Genomic DNA, 12,154 nt, shown 5'->3' on the forward strand with positions numbered 1-12,154 from the left:
ATCTGGCGGCTGAGGACACCAGGATGGCCGCACAGTGGGCCGCTTTAGACGCACAGGCCTACAGGCTTATGTTGGACCAGAGCGCGTCGCATGAAGTCATGAGGAGGAAGCACCGATCCCGCTTACCTCCGGTTTTCGAGGCCAGAGACCTTTTCAACACTCTAGGACCAAGAGCCGGCAATCCGCTGGAAGGAAACCGGGCAGAAGCCCCTTGGACCAGTGCACCGGTTCAGCCTCGTCAGATGGACCCGCCTCGTCAAAACACCATTATACCTCAGGCTGCTTTAACACCTCCGGGTCACTACTCCAACCCAATGGACAATCTTGTTGCCGCTGCTGCACGGCTGGAGGCCATTCCAATTGAAGGTGACTCGCCGCAGGCAGTAGAGACGCGACGGGTCAAGGAACTTCTGAGGACAACTTTGGCCCAACAAGAAGTGTACTCGTACATCCGCGACCGGATCCACTCGACCCCTCGTCCAAGCCGGAGCTATAGCAGACATATGGATGAACCGGCAGTGTCGAGTAATGAACGACGTGGGGCACCCCGTGACAACAACCCGGTGGGTGGTGATGATAACGCTCAGGGAATGGTGGACCGGGACCGCACACGCAGGGAGGCCAAGTTAGCCACACAACATCAGGCTCGGCAGCTCACGCCGGTTCGTCCAACCACCTTGACTGAACCTGGTGTTACTTCTAGTTTTTTGGGGGTGCCTTGCCTTATCCCCGCTTTACGCAACATGCGCCTGCCCAAGGATTTCAAAGGCCCGCGCAAGGTACCAAATTACACGGCGGATCAACCTCCAGAGACATGGGTGGAGAGCTATGAGATGGCCATGGAGATGCTTGATGTGGATGACGCGGCGTGTGCGAAATACTTCACCATGATGCTTGAAGGAATGGCCCGTACTTGGTTAAAAAGCTTGCCGGCTAATTCTATCAGTTCATGGGCCCAATTACGAGCCCGGTTTATCAACAATTTCAAGGATACCTGTAAACAGCCTATGTCGATAGTGGACTTAGATGCATGCGTCCAGGAGGAAGGAGAATCAACGACTCATTGGGTGCGCCGGGTTTCACAGGTGTTGCACTCCTCAGACCGCATCAACACTGACACCGCAGTATTAACCCTAGAAGGCAACTGCCGGTTTGGGCCCCTGAAGCTGAAGTTGGGACGGATGAAGCGTCATTGCACCAACATGGGAACCCTCATGGCCGCTTTGGTGAAATATGCTGATTCTGATAGTACCAAAGATCCCGAATCTGATGATGACAAGACAGGGAAAGGGAAGAAGAACAACAGCTCCAAAGGTCAGCAGCATCACTGGACAGGCAATGGTGGTGGAGGCAAGCGTAAAGCGGATGGTAACATGGACTTTGTGGCTAATACCAACGCACAGGACAATGACCAGCGGCGCAAGGGTAGACCGAAAAATCGTAATGGAGCACCCAACCCTAACCCAAACCGCCTAAACTATCTGCTAAGCCAGCCCTATCCAAGACATGGGACAAAGGAGGCGCCAGCAAACCACCTTTGGAAGGATTGCTTTATTATGCAGGAGTTCAACAATTCTAATAATTTCCGGTATGATCATGAATCTGGCGGTGGCTCAGGATCCGGGCCGGGTTACGGTGGAGGAAGTTCCGATTCAGGATTCAATGGTAATCTAGGCGGACATAATGGTCAAAATAGTCAGAACAACCAGGGTGGTTACAACCAACAGCACCAACAGTCAGGTTACCAGAGCAACCCAAAGCAGTTGAGTAGTGGGCAGTACCATGTCTTCACCACTAGCTTGGACAAGCGAGACTGGAAGGTTCAGAGGCGGGCGGTCAACTCTGTTGAACCGGCCATACCCCGTTATCTACGTTGGTCGGAACAACCAATCATATGGAGCAGAGAGGATCACCCTCCCCAGGTCGATAATCCGGGTCAGTTGGCTCTAGTGGTGGCGCCTCAGGTGGGAGGTTATAAGTTCACCAAGGTACTCATGGACGGAGGGAGCAGCATTAACATCCTGTATTATGAGACCTTCCGTCGTATGGGACTAACAAATAAAAATCTCAAACCGTCTAATACAGTATTCCACGGCGTAGTGCCAGGAAGATCAACGTATCCTGTTGGTAAGATAGCTCTGGAAGTGGCCTTTGGGGATGACCATGATTCTAGGTCGGAGACATTGGCGTTTGAAGTGGTGAAAATCCAGAGTCCATATCACGCCTTGTTTGGGCGACCGGCTTATGCCAAGTTTATGGCACGGCCCTGTTATGTGTATTTGCAGCTCAAGATGCCGGGTCACAGGGGGACAATAACGGTTCACGGAAGTAGCAAAATCGCTTTGGAATGCGAGGAAGGAGATGCGGCTTATGCAGAGTCGATTTGTGCCACCGAGGAGTTTAAGTACTATAAAGACAATGTTGATCCGGCGGACATGACTCCGTTGAAGAAGCCAACTACAGAGCATGATCCGGCCCTGAAGTTCAAATCGGCCGCAGAAACTAAGCTTGTTGACTTCGTACCTGGCGATTCGTCCAAGCAGTTCAGCATCAGTGCCAACTTGGATCCGAAATAGGAAAGCACGCTCATCGAGTTCATCCATGAGAATCGGGACATTTTTGCATGGAAGCCCTCTGACATGCCAGGTGTACCGGGGCAACTTGCTGAGCACACACTTAATGTGGATCCTAAATACAAACCAGTGAAATAGTTCCTCCGCCGGTTTAACGAAGAAAGACGCAAGGCGATTGGAGAAGAGGTAGCCAGGCTCTTAGCAACTGGCTTTATTGTTGAAGTTTTTCACCCTGAGTGGTTTGCCAATCCGGTGCTGGTCCTCAAGAAAAACGGCACCTGGCGCATGTGTGTGGATTACACAGATCTTAATAAGGCTTGTCCAACAGATCCTTTTGCCCTCCCCCGTATTGATCAAATTATTGATGCTACGGCGGGTTGTGAGCGTTTAAGTTTTTTGGATGCGTATTCTGGCTATCATTAGATCAAAATGGCAGTTAAGGATCAGGAGAAGACAACATTTATAACCCCCTTTGGAGCTTTCTGCTATGTGTCTATGCCCTTCGGGCTCAAGAGTGCCCAAGCAACTTACCAACGGTGTGTACAAAATTGTCTTCACAAGCAGATTGGCCGTAATGTACATGCTTACGTGGATGATATCGTGGTTAAGTCCAGGGAGAAGAAGACTCTGATTGATGATTTGAAGGAAACCTTTGATAACCTGAGAACATACAAGATGATGCTTAATCCGGACAAGTGTGTCTTTGGTGTACCGGCGGGCAAGCTATTGGGTTTTCTGGTGTCCAACAGGGGAATCGAGGCTAATCCGGAGAAGATCATGGCTATCACCTCCTTGGCTAAACCGAAGTGTATCAACGATGTTCAACGCCTGGCAGGCCGGATTGCCGCGTTAAGCTGGTTTATCAGTCATCTTGGTGAGAAGGCAATCCCTTTGTATCAGATGTTGAAAAAAACGGATCAGTTTGTTTGGAGCTTCGCCGCTAATGAGGCATTTGAGGACTTAAAGCGGCAGTTGGCCAATCCACCTGTGCTCGCCGCTCCCATTGACAAGGAGCCATTACTGCTATATGTTGCTGCTAATGCTCGGGCGGTTAGTGTGGCTATTGTGGTGGAGCGAGAGGAGGCAGGCAAGGGGCATTCGGTTCAACGACCGGTCTATTATATCAGCGAGGTGCTAATCGAGTCCAAGCAAAGGTATCCGCATTGGCAGAAGCTGGTGTACGGAGTTTTTATGGCAAGCCAGAAGCTTAGACAATATTTCCAAGGGCACCCAATTACGGTGGTCAGTTCTGCTCCTTTGGGAGATATCATCCAGAACCGGGAAGCAACTGCCTGGATTGCAAAGTAGGCCATAGAGCTGGGGCCGTACGGTTTGAAGTATGTGCCTCGGACAGCGGTTAAGTCTCAAGCACTTGTTGATTTCATCAATGATTGGACGGAAATGCAAGCACCTGAAGAAAAGCCAGATCACACGTATTGGACCATCCATTTTGATGGATCCAGGCAGTTGGAAGGCTCGGGGGCTGGAGTCGTATTAACTTCCCCACGAGGTGATAAGTTTTGTTATGTTCTCTGCTTAATGTTCCCTTGTACTAACAATGCAACTGAGTATGAAGCCTTGCTCCATGGTCTCCGGATGGCTAAGGAGATGAATCTAAGTCGACTTAAGTGCTTTGGTGACTCGGACCTTGTGGCTCAGCAAGTGTCTGGCACTTGGGACTCCAAGGACCCACTCATGGCAGTATATCATCGGGAGGTGGATACTGTTGCAGGTTATTTCAAAGGCTATCAGGTGGACCACGTGGACCGGCGGAAAAATGAAGCGGCGGACGCTTTAAGCCGGCTGGGCTCTCAGCGCAAACCGGTCCCGCCCAATGTTTTTCTGGATGTGCTGCACAACCCATCAGTCAAGATCCCTGGTGAAGAGGATTTGGCTATTCCTGATCCGGAGGCTCAATTGGTGGCGGCTCTTCATGTTATTCCGGATTGGACACTTCCTTACCTGGCGTACAAGAACCGGGGCGAGTTGCCAGAGGATGAGATTCTGGCCCGGCAGATAATCCGGCGATCCAAGTCCATGGCTATCATCAATGCCGAGTTGCATCATTGCAGTGTATCAGGAGCTTTTCAACGCTGCGTGTCTCCTGAAGAGGGCCGTGAAATTTTGCGTGAGATCCACGAAGGAGATTGTGGTCACCATGCCGGTTCAAAGTCTCTGGTGGCTAAAGCGTTTTGCCATGGCTTCTATTGGTTAACTGCTCAAGCTGATGCGGAGGATCTGGTCAGACGATGTGGCGGTTGCCAAAGGTTTTCAAGATGTGCTCATGTACCGGCTCAAGAATTGAGAATGATTCCAATTAGTTGGCCATTTGCGACTTGGGGGCTGGATATGGTTGGGCCTTTCAAAAGGTCCAAAGATAAGAAGACCCACCTCCTGGTGGCGGTTGACAAGTTTACAAAGTGGGTGGAGGCAGAACCTGTTAGCAAGTGTGATGCAGCCACGGCGGTTCAGTTCATCAAAAAGGTGATTTTCCGGTTTTGCTTTCCGCATAGTATTATCACAGATAATGGTACCAATTTGTCCAAAGGTGCTATGAAGGAGTTCTGCGAACGGGAGCACATCCGACTCGATGTTTCATCAGTGGCACATCCACAGTCCAATGGTCAAGCAGAAAGAGCTAATCAAGAGATCTTGAGAGGCATCAAGCCCCGGCTCATGGTTCTTTTGCAGAGAACACCGGGTTGTTGGGTAGAAGAATTACCATCTGTGTTATGGAGCATCAATACAACACCCAACAGATCAACATGATACACACCGTTCTTCATGGTTTATGGAGCGGAGGCGGTTCTCCCCAGTGATATCAAAGTCTTACAGCTGGCGGTTTGTTGGTGGCACAGAAGGGAAGCAGGCCGTTTCTAGCACAGACGTGTTCCGGTTCATTCAGCATCTTATTCACAGCCTCTGTGATATCAAAGTCTTACAGCTGGATTTTGGAATGTCTCAGTGGGTCATCAACACTGCCAGTATACTCGCACATCAAACTGGAGCACTGACTAAGGGGTAGTACGCTCCATGATATCCAACAGCGAGCGAGATCAACCCCTGTTAAACCGTTGGCCATAAAGGCTCTGAGCTTTGACAGTTGAGGAGCATATTTGCTTCTCTCCTGTGCAGTTAATCTTTGTGGAAAAGGGTGTGTATTGCTGAGCCGCTCCGGACGAAAGCCAGGCAAGGGATTCTCACCAGCAGGGGAGGTGTCTTTGTAGTAGAACCATGTCTGATTCCATTCTTTGGGGTGGCTATGCAGTTTGGCGTGAGGGTATGTGACCTCTTTCCTTTTCTGAATCGCCACGCCACCCAACTCCGTATTGGAGCCATCAGTAAACTCAGTACGGCGGTTTAGATGGAAAAGGTCTCTGAACAATTCCACGGTGGGCTCCTCTTGAAAGAACGCTTCATAGAGCACTTGGAAGTGACACGTATTTGTAACAGAGTTGGGGCCAGTATCTTGTGGATGGAGCTGGAAATCAGCTAAAACATCCCGGTAAAATTTAGAACCGGACGGCTTAAAGCCCTGGGCTAAGTGATCTACGAAAACAACAACCTCTCCTTCTCGAGGTGTGGGAGGGCATTCTTTGCCAGGAGCCCTCCAATGGATGGTATCTTTGCTGCCTAAAGCGCCAATCAGGACTAAATCGTCCAGTTGAGCCTCTGTGACGCGAGAAGGAACCCAATTGCACTCATACACTTGCTTGGCCATGATGGAATATACAAGGTAGAAGATCCCGGTTCAAAAATGCATTTGATCAAGATACATTGGTATGGGCACTGTTAAACCGGAGACAGAACTATCTGAACCAGAGTTTTATGAAGCAACAAGCATCTCGCGGTTCAATAAGGGGACTAATGGCATATACCGGTTTGGAAAATTTTTCTATAAGGTTAAACCGCCTGATCTAAGAATTGCGGATGGACAAGTACGCAAAAACAGGTTTCACAAGATTTCCTTATAGCATTGGATCAGAAGCAAGTTCAGAAAAGAGATAAATACTATAAATACTTAGAGGTTCAAAGGAGCAGTACCAAACCAATGAGCAAAACGTTCATATAGTTCTATGGTTTGAGATGCATAAGTGAAGGCGAAGGTCAAACAACTATCATTGCATAGAGTAAAGATTTGCGGATTCATCTAAAGATCTATCGTATGAGCAAGAGGCAGACGATGAACACTGAAGAACTGCGAAACCCTAGGTCAGATCTGCGGGGGAAAGGATAGAAGATTTACCGGAGCTGAGGAAGATGCAGAAGGTTGCTGCGATGTTCTGGTGCGCTCAGGTTGTGTCGGGGAAACTGATCCACGAACACCTATGGGGCCGGCGGACCGGGCCCCTTTCGGTTCGGCGGGGGGCGGAGATCGCACTAAGAGCGGATCGAGGCGAAGCACACGAGCAGTTTACCCAGCTTCGGAGCTCTCCAGAGAGATAACACTCCTACTGCTGCTTGTCTGGTTGTATTATCTAGTGTTCTTGCTCTCCAAAGCGAGAGTGTGATGTTCTTTGGGCTACGGATGGATCGAAGCGAACTGTCTGAGGCCCCGAACCTATCAGCCGAACCCCCCCTACGTTGCGCATGGGCCTCCTTTTATACGCTAAAGGGGTCACCGACAGGTGGCAACGCAGAGGAGGGTAAAAACGTAAAAAGCGAGGTAGTTGATACAGTTGCTTGTACAGTGCACCCTACCTAACCCTGACGGCAGGGGACAAGGGCATTAAATGCCCGTCTGAGTCGCCCGAACAGTGCAGAAAAGGACCGTTAGGCGCGCCACCGTTCGCCACGATGGCGATCTTGTCAGCTTCGCATGCCACTGCGCACCGCTGGCTGCACAGCCTCCCGCCACGCACGTCCGGAGAGGCCCCCAGAGCGACACGTTGGTGGATGCGCTGGAGCGTGGACGCAGAGTGGCCGCCTGCCGCGGCAAGCGCCTTGCCGCTGTTGTTATCTTGTCGGGTCTGGAAGCTTGTCGCTCACCGGGCTTCGAGGTACCTTGGTTTGTCTTCCCGGCAAGCTCCTCTTGACGGGGCCTTGTTGCCTTGCCGGAGCGCGTGGCGCGTCGCGGCAAGTTCATTGGAGCGCCTTGGTTAGCCTTCCCGGCAAGCTCCTCTTGTCGGGGTCTTGTCTCCTTAGCTTAAATACTTTGTTCTTGGATGGCTCCAAGGGAACCTTGGGGGATCTTGGCAATCGCCCGGCAAGCCTCTGCCGCGGGGTGCTGCAACTGCCCGTGCACAAGTTCGGGGTACTAGGGTACCCCTAATCTAGTACACCGACAGGAGCCCCCGGGCCTGGGCCAGACACGGTGCCGAGCGCTGTTGGGCCAGGCCCAATACAGGGCACGGGCACACGCGGGCTGGGCCACGCCAAATCTTGTTCCATATCCACTGCACTTCTCCCATAACAGCACGCGTTGAATGCGGCATCGTGGGAGAGATCGTGGGTGGTTGTTTAAGCGGAAGGCCGAAATGTCCGCCCCGTCCCTCTTTATAAGCAGAGGAAACAGGGGCAGTTCGTTCCCCCTCGCTGCTTGCTGCTACTCCTTCTTCACAAACTCCGCCGCTCCCCTCTTCTTCTCGAAGCCGACAGAGCAGCGCTCCGCCCCCTCCATTGCCACCACACCGTCGACCTTCTCCACCACCTCCGCCATGGCCCCGAAAGCCGACAAGGGAAAGGGCGTAAAGTCGGCCGAGGCGCAACGGCTCGCGGCGCTGCGGAAGGAGCGGGCGATCTTCACCCCCCAGCTCGGCGTGCAGGAGCTGAGGGAGTACTTCTACCTCTTTTGGGCGACGGAGACGCGTGCGCATCCGCGCACGAGGGTACTCCCGGCCGCTGCCTCGGAATCGGCTCCAAATGGGTACCCGTTCTTCCCGCTATTCTTCTATTGCGGGCTCTGCCCGCCCTTCTCGGAGTTCTTTTGTGACATTATGAACACATATGGCTTCCGCCTCCTTGACTTCACCCCCAATGCTGTCCTGACCATGGCGGTTTTCACACACTTGTGCGAAAACTTTGTCGGAGTCCACCCTAGTGTAGCCCTTTTCCGCCACTTCTTCATACCTCAGGTAGAGAGAGGAGAGCCGCTTGCCGGAGGGATTGCCTGGGTCTCGAGAGTCGGCAAGAAAGAGGCGTACTTGGAGGGTGAGCTTCGCAGCAAGTGGGAGGAGTGGAGAGTGGAGTGGTGTTGGATCGTCGAGGAGGATCCGCAGCCCTTCACCGCCGTGCGCCAAACTCCAATAGTGCGCGGCAATGACTGGAGCAACATGGCCCCGGAAGACGAGAGGCTGAAGATTGCCATCATTAGGATTCTTCGCCTCAGGCTTGCCGGGCTCACCGTAGGTGCTGTCGGGGCAGATTTCCTCCGCCGCCTGGGAATTCAAGAATTCAGCGGACATCATGAGGCTGCGGCCGGGCCTCAACTACAACTTCACTGTCTTGGAGTTGGACGCAATGCTCTTGGAATTATTCAAACGTGACCCCCAGCACCCATTCACATTGCCGAGGGGCGTAGTTCCTTTGTGCAATAACTCTTCGCTTGACCGGATCCGCGCCATGATGCCGTTGTGCGATTCACACGGCATCGTCCCCACTTGGCAAGAGCCTGCAGACGACGTTGTGCGAGCGTTCTTCGACACCCTGGAGGAATTGCCGGTCCGCGTTGACGAGCAGAAGAGCCTCACTCGTGACACCACCGACGAGGAGCTACAGCTCATCGCTACCAGGGCGGAAGAAGCTGCGGCCGCAGCTGCTGCGGGTATGTTTGGGTTTACCGTGGAGGAAGCAGAGGCCGCAGAGGCGGCAAACCTTGCCGAACGTGCGGAGTTCATGGGCGAGGAGGAGCCTGCTAGTTCCGAAGCCGAGTCGAGCGAGGCCGGCGAGGAGGAGGCTGAGCCTTCAGAGAGCTTGCCGCAGGCGGAGCCCCCGGCCCCGCCAAGGAGGTGCCTTCGCAGGGCCGGGGACGCAGCAGGGCGGCAGCCGGCTCCACAGCCGCCGAGCCGCGCGACGCGCTCTACCGCGGCAAGCAATGTTGCCGTGGGAGCGCCTCATGCAGCAGCAGCAACTGGAGCGGGATCTTCCCGGGCTACTGCCACTGCCCCTGCCAAGCGGGCAAGGGATCCTACTCCTCCACCTCGCCGCACCGGAGGAGGGCCGGACTTTGATCTTTCCGCGCTCAGCTCCGACGAGGAGGAAGAAGAGTGAGTTTCTTTGGCGCCCTTATAATCCTTCCATCTTGTTGTTTATATCTTGTATCTGACTTGCTCCAATCTGGACTCCTTTCTTCTCAGAACACTAGCCCAGAGAGTGGCGAAGAGGGCCAAGGCCGCGGTGATCGTCATCGAGGATGACCCCATCGTGTCGGCTGGAGGTGGGTCCAAGACCACCTTGACGGACCCGACAATCACCCCTCGGAGCAGCCCCCAGCGCAGCCCCCAGCGTAAGTTCATAGTTTAGCCTTCTGCTGTCGGGCGCGCTTGAGTGCTTTTTCCTTTGTTGATATCTTTCTTGTTGACTTGTGCAGGAGCAGAGCAGCCTCAACAGGAGCGCCCGGAGGCCGGTCCCGAAGTGCCACCTGCTTCGACTGCGCCGCCAAGGGAGGAGTCCCCGGCAAGGGAGCGCTCTCCGACAAGGGGGGACTCTCCGGCAAGGGACGACACTGCTGATCCTGCAGCGACCGAGGCCGCAACTGAAGATCTTGGCGCAGGTAATCCACTTGCCCAAAAACTGTCCCTTGGGTTTTGCTTCTTCTGTTTTTCTTTCCTTGAATTTTTGATTGATTTTCCTCCCTTCTTCGTTCTTCAGACCCATCTTCGGCTGAGCCAATGGAGACAGAGGGCGCCGGCGAGGAAGGTGCCGGTGCTGATGAGACCGCCGGCGAGGAGGCCGCTGGGGCTGCTGCTGCGGAAGCCGGCGAGGGATCGGGCGATCGCACTGACGACCCTGAGGCCGCAGGAGCGCCGGGCGCTGCACCGACCGCCGAACCCTCTGCTGCTTCCGCGGAGCCAGACTCCGAGGAGCCCCAGCCCGGCGCCTACTTGCAGGCCGGTGACAACATCTTCATCAAGCTACCCTGGGCGTCGAGCTCCAGGGCGCCAGTCGAGGGGGAGACTTTTGACAGGGCGGTGCTCGCCTCTGCTGGGCTGTCATTGGTTGACGCGCCCGGCAGCAGCAGCGGCGAGCCTGAGGAGGAGCAGCTGCTGTCACTCTACCACACCCGGCAAGCCAAGCTGGCTTCCCGGGAAGCGCTTGTCGCAAAGGCGGGAGTTGACATGGAGAAGCGCGCGGAGGAGCTCCGGGGACAAAATCAAGAAGCTCTTCGATCCCTGGCACAGGAGCAGGAGCGAGTAGACGAGGAGCGCACAGCCTTTCTTCTCGAGAAGGCCGAGGCTGAGGAGGAACAAAGGCTTGCTGCCAAGAAGCAGTCCGCGCGGGAAGGCGAGCTAGTGCAGCGGAAGGCCCACCTCGACAGCTACGAGGAAGAGCTCGCTGAGCGCGAGCGAGCACTTGGCGGGGCGCTCAAGGAGGCAAAGGATGCCGCGGCAACTGTAGAGGCCGCCAATAAGGAGCTAGAGGAGAAAGTGGCGCGGCTGGAGGCTGATATTGGGAAGAGCAGCGAGGAGATTGCCGCGCTCAAGCGTGAGCGCGAGAAGGATGCTGCCGCCCATGGTGAGCTGCAAGGCCTTCTCGCTGAGAGGGGCAAAGAGCTCAGCGCCGCCAGGGATTCCAAAGCAGACCTGGAGCTGAAGCTGGCTACGCTGACGCAGACGCTGGAGGCCGCCAAGGAGCGGGAGAAGACCTTGGCGGAGAAGGTCAAGGCTGACGCGGCGCTGCTGGAGAGCATTGCAGTTACCCAGAACTTGTTCAGAGACACGATGGAGCACTGGACCGAGGGCCTGGTGAACACTGCCGCCGTCATCAACGAGGAGCTGGCGCAGCTGGGGATGGATGACTTTGGGTATACTTCCGACGAGGGCCTTCAACCTAGCGCCAAGCTCAGCCTATTCTTCAAGGGCGTGGCGACGGCACTCCAGCGACTCCGGGAGAGGATCCCGAAGCAGCTGGCCGACGAGTCACGCAAAATCTGCGCCGGGGTCCTCCAGAAGGTGCTGATGAAGGTAGCCTTCCGCAATCTAGGCCTCAGCTTCACCAACGTCCTCCGATCCTTGCCGCCTGACGCCGATCTGGACGCACTCAAGGCCCTTGTCGCACCCATTGTGGACAAGGTGAGCGAGATCAAGCGAGTCGAGGGCGGGCGCGTAGATTAGGCCGCCCATTTCTTCTTTTCCCTTGTCGCTGCTAGTCATGCCATGAAAACAGTCTATTAGAGCTGCGACAAGTTATCTTTGTAATATAACTTTATTTCTATCTATCAATTGCAATGTTATTTCCTCTACTAGATTCCTCCCTTTGTATGTTTTCACCCTACGCTTCTAGGGAACTTGTCGGCGCAGGCGCCCGAGCCGCGAGCGCTGAGTGTGGAACTTCAGCAGCCTGCTGGCGGTGCTGCTTCCGACAAGAAACCTTGTCATGACTAGATGCAGCACGCTTAAGCTGTTGAGCGGACTCGAAACAAA

This window comes from Triticum dicoccoides, chromosome 6A, assembly GCF_002162155.2.
Source record: "Triticum dicoccoides isolate Atlit2015 ecotype Zavitan chromosome 6A, WEW_v2.0, whole genome shotgun sequence".
Taxonomy (NCBI): domain Eukaryota; kingdom Viridiplantae; phylum Streptophyta; class Magnoliopsida; order Poales; family Poaceae; genus Triticum; species Triticum dicoccoides.